The following is a 5668-nucleotide window of genomic DNA, read 5'->3' on the forward strand; positions in this document are numbered from 1 at the left end:
CCCTGTTGTGAAGGCTTTCCCGAACATGTTTTTTGATGAATTGCCAGGCATGCCTCCGGAAAGGGAAGTTGAATTCTTCATCGACCTATTGCCTGATACCACTCCTATTTATAAGACTCCGTACAGGATGGGTCATATTGAACTCCAGGAACTGGTAGCCAATAACAAGAATTACAAAATAAAGGTTTCATTCGATTGAGTACTTCACCTTGGGGTGCTTCGATTCTTTTTGTGAAAAAGAAAGATGAAACTTTCCGTATGTGTATTGTCTATCGAGATTTGAGTTGAGTAACCATTAAGAATAAATATCCATTACCCAATATTGATGATCTATTCGATCAACTACAGAGTGCCTCAATATTTAAAAAAAAATAGATTTATGATTGTGCCATCATCAAGTTCGAGTTAAAGCCGAGGATATCCCCAAGACAACTTTTTGGTCCCGATATGGACACTATGAATTTTTGGTCATAACATTTGGACTGATGAATGCTCCGCAATCTTTATGGACTTGATGAATAGGGTGTTTAAACCAATTCTTGATAAGTATGTAATTGTGTTCATTGATAACATACTCATATATTTCAAGAGCTTGGCTGATCATTTTACACATCTAACACATGTCTTAGACCCTCTATAGTGGAATAAATTATTCGTCAAATTGAGTAAATGTGAGTTCTGGCTGGATAGAGTGACTTTTCTAGGGCACATTTTCCATGTGAGGGTATTTCTATTGATCCCTTCAAGTTAGAGGCAATCCTTGATTGGGACTGACCAACCACTGTGTTAGAGGTTTGGAGTTTTAAAGATCTGGTTGGTTACTAATGTCATTTTGTGGAGAGTTCTCCAAAATTACCGCTCTACTTACTCGACTGACCCGAAAAGAAATCCCATTTGAGTGGAACTCCGAGTGTGAGGAGAGCTTTGTAGAGCTTAAATGTCAATTGACCATGGCCCTGTATTAACCATTCACGATAACTCTAGTGATTTCATAGTTTATTGTGATGCATCTCACCTGGACTTAGGATGTGTACTCATGAAGCACGGTAAAGTAGTTGTGTACTGCTCTAGATAATTAAAATCCCATGAGCTCAACTACCCTACTCTTGATCTTGAGCTTACAGCCATTGTTTTGCTTTAAAGATTTGATGACATTATCTTTATCTTCACAAATCACAAAAGTCTTAAGTACCTCTTCACATAAAAAGAATTAAACATGAGACAAAGATGATAGTTGAACCTATCGAAGGATGATAACTGTAAGATTTTTTACCACCTTAAAAAAGGTAATGTTGTAGCTGACACCTTCAGTAAGAAGAGTACATGCTTTGTTGGCCAACTGATGGTCTCTTAGTTATAATTGCTTGATTCTATCCAAGCTTATCCTTGGACACTTCTAAGGATGGTTCCTATATTGCTCATCTGCATATTAAGCCTTATTTCATTGAAAGAATTAGGGATGCTCAATCTAGAAATCCTTAGGTGCTGAAACAAAGAAAAAAGATTTTTTTGGGTGATAAGACTGAATTTAGGGTTTCCGATGATGACATCCTTCGATTTGGGAACTGTTTATGGGTATAAGATCACTCAGAGTTAAGATAAGATATTCTGAGGGAGGCTCATTTCTCTAGATTATCTATTCATCATGGTAGTACCAAGATGTATCACAATTTGAAATCTCGTTTTTGGTGCCCAAGGATGAAGAAGGATATCATAGATTTTATCTCTAAGTGTCTTACCTGTCACTAGGTCAAGATCGAGCAGCAACGACCTAGTGTTATACTTTAATCTCTCCCTATTCATGAATAAAAGTGAGAGCATGTGACCATGGATTTTATTACTAGATTACCCCGAACTAGCTATATACATAATGCTATCTAGATAGTTGTCGACAGGTTGAACAAATCAGCTCACTCATTAGTTGTGCAGATTACTAACTCTCTTAGTTGATTAGCAGAGTTGTACATCTGGAGATTGTCTATCTACACGGTATCCCAATATCTAATTTTTTTTAATCGAGTCTCTCGATTTACCTTTAAGCCTTGGTTCAGTTTTCAGGACATTCTTGGTACTTGTTTGTCTTTTAATAATGCATTTTATCCACAAATTGATGGACAATATGAAAGGACTCTTCAGACATTAGAGGATATGTTGAAAGCTTGTATATTTGATTTTAGAGGTGATTGGAGTAGATACTTGCCATTAGCAGAGTTTGCTTACAATAATAGCTTTCAGTCCAGTTAGGGATGACGTCCTATGAGGCATTATATGGTAGACCTTGTCGTTCTCCTTCTTATTAGGACGAAGTTGGGAAGAGACATCTGTTAGGATCCAGCCTAGTCTAGGAGACTATTGATAAGATTTTTTTCATCCAACAGAATTTTCTTACTGTTCAAAGTCGACAGAAACGTTATGCTGACAATAGGAGAGAAAATATAGAATTTATAGTAGGAGATCACATATTTATCAAAGTTTATCCAATAAGGGGAATCATGAGATTTGGGAGACAAGAGAAACTGAATTTTAGATTTATTGGATCTTTTTATATTTTGGAGTGGGTTGGAACTGTTGCCTATCCATCTAGCCTTCTATCTCAGCTTTCTAATATCCATGATGTCTTCCATATTTCCATGCTTCAGGAATACCATTGTGATCCATCTCATGTAATTTCTTATGAGCCATAAGCACTGCAACCTAATTTGTCATATGACGAATATCCAATTTGTATCCTTGACAGATAGTTGAGAGTACTTTGATTGTGCAAGATTCTTGTGGTTAAAGTACTCTAACAACATCATTCCCCTTAAGGGGCAACCTGGGAAGTTGAGAGTATCATGAGAGATATGTATTCTAGGTTGTTTGAGTAATTTTAAAAATTTGAGGGCAAATTTTCTTAAGAAGGGGAGAATGTAATATTCACTTATATAAATTAATTTTGTATAAATTAATAAAATGAGTATCTTGTATATTTTATTTTATTCCAGTTTAAATTATATGTTATATTAAGATTAATTAGTGATTAGATTAGATAAAATTAGTATGTTAATTGTAACCGTTTTTTTTGTCTTTTCTCTTTATCATTGTACAACAAGCTGCATATATCTTTTTGTTGTCTATGATACCATTAGAAAAATCAGAGTAATTTTTCTCAATTGTTCTCTTTCTTCTCCTTTCCAACATGGTATCAGAGCACCTTTTTTTAATCAAACAATTTTTAGCTCAGTGATTGAGCTTCAAACTTTAAATCTTCAATGGTTAGAGAACAACCAGATGATTCCCAAAACCTCTTCTTCCTTCACAGTGCTGACCATCCTGGGTTGGTCTTGGTATCCAACCTCCTCAATGGCAACAATTATATCACATGAGAGAGAGCAATCAGAATAGCATTGAACGCCAAAAATAAATTGGGTTTCATAGACGGAACCTACGATCAACCGAGCAACACTAATTCCACTGCCGGAGCTTAGTCGCGTTGCAATAGCATGGTAACTTCTTGGTTGTTGAATGTTGTAACAAGGGAGATAGCTGATAGTTTGTTATACCATGAAAATGCACAATCTATCTGGACAGATTTGCGACTCCGTTATCAGCAAAGTAATGCTTCACGCATCTACCAACTGAAACAGAGCATGAATAACCTTGTTCAAGGGTCACTCAACGTCAACGCCTATTATACACGGATGAAAACAATCTGGGATGAGCTCAAAACTTACCAACCAGCTCCAACCTGTCATTGTGGAAACATGAAGGTATGGAATGATTATCAAGAGTAGAGTTTGTGATGATTTTTTTGATGGGTTTGAATCCTTCCTACGCTGCTGTTAGGGGTCAAATCCTGATGATGGAATGTTCGCCATCCATTTTGAAGGCTTTCTTGCTGGTGGTCCAAGAAGAACAGCACCATGCGATCGACTTCGATGAGTGCGCAGAGGCGGCTGCAGGGTCTGGTTCTTTCGTTGCCCTAACTCAAGGTCGAAGACGACCCACCTGTTCACACTGTGGGCTCGGGGACCACACTGTGGGCTCGGGGGCCACACTGTAGACAGGTGTTACCGCTTACATGGGTACCCACCGGGCCTCAAGCCCAAGCCCAAAATGCACTCGCCTGTTTTTAATGAAGGACACGTTCAAGCCCAAGCTTAAGCCCGCAATTCATTTCAGTCTCGGCCCACCCCTAGAACCAGATCACTTAATCCATCAGGCTCTGAGTCCAGGCCCGTTTTCTCTTCTACCCACCAGGTCTTGGCCCACGAACAGGCTTCTCCAGAGCACAATTTTTCTTTTTCCTCGGGCACGCACCCGACAGTGCAACAGGCGCAAAAATTCACCTCCACAGTTGCCTGCTTACCGGCACTTGATTCTGCTGCCTCGGTCGATGCTCTGAGCACATCGCAAATTCAAAACATTATTGCTCACCTAAGCGCACGGCTTCACCAACCGCACTCCAACATCTCACCGGACAGCTTCTCTCCTCCCATCAATAACGCCACTTATGGCCTTCACGCGACAGGTATATCATCCATACCCTTCTGCCTTTCTAGTTTCACACACACACTTACCTCTAAATGCTGGATTATTGACTCTAGAGCCACACATCACGTATGTTGCACACCCAACCTTTTCACCTCCCTTAAGCATGTTGAACCCATCTTAGTCACCTTACCAAATGATAGTTCGGTGCTAGTCGCTCAACTTGGAAATGTATTCCTCACCGATACCCTAACCCTACATGATGTTTTATTTGTCCCTCATTTTTCCTTTAACCTTGTCAGTGTAAGCATGTTGACCACCACCCACAGCTGTACGGTTAATTTTTCTCTTCATTCTTGTGTCATCCAAGACCACACTCGGGACTTGTAGATTGGGAAGGGTAGACGCATTGGCAACCTCTACTACTTAATTACTAGACATCTTCATTTTTCCGCTGTTAATTCTGTTTCCGCTAATTCTATAAGTAGCCTATGGCACTTTAGAATGGGTCATCCTTCCTATGTAAAACTTCAGTACGATTTACAGACTTTGAATATTTCTCATTGCAAAATTTGTCATTTGGCTAAACAACGTAAATTGCCTTTTGTTTCTCATAACAAATTATCTGATTGTCCATTTGATTTAATTCACATTGACATTTGAGGTCCTTTTTCTACATCTACTATCGAGGGATACAAATACTTTCTTACCATTGTTGATGATTGCACTCGCACTACTTAGGTGTATCTTTTTCGTCAAAAGTCGGACGTTCTTATCATTTTTTCTGACTTTTATACTCTTATCCTTACACAATATAAAACTCTTATTAAATCTGTGAGATCTGACAATGCGCATGAGTTGAATTTTCATTCATTTTTCACATAAAAAGGCTTTGTTTCTTATCATTCCTGTGTTGAGACTTCCTAACAAAACTCTGTTGTCGAGCACAAATATCAACACATTTTAAATGTGGCACATGTCTTATTATTTCAGTCCCATGTCCCTATTATCTATTGGGGCGACTGCATCTTGACTGCTGTTTACCTGATCAACCGTACACCTTCCCCCTTGTTATCTAATAAAACTCCATTTGAACTATTAACTCACAAAAAACCATCTTATGATCATTTTCGTACCTTTGGTTGTCTATGCTATTGCTTCACTTTCGATAGTCATCGCCGTAAATTTTCACATCGTT

At 38.5% G+C, this 5668-nt stretch overlaps 1 pseudogene; it reads left to right on the forward strand.

The window, feature by feature from the left end:
• Positions 1-3251: 3251 nt before the first annotated feature.
• Positions 3252-4874, forward strand: LOC148253394 (uncharacterized; annotated as a pseudogene).
• Positions 4875-5668: the final 794 nt, after the last annotated feature.

The sequence above is a fragment of the Carica papaya genome, chromosome 6 (assembly GCF_054855325.1).
Source record: "Carica papaya isolate Zhongbai chromosome 6, ASM5485532v1, whole genome shotgun sequence".
NCBI lineage: Eukaryota > Viridiplantae > Streptophyta > Magnoliopsida > Brassicales > Caricaceae > Carica > Carica papaya.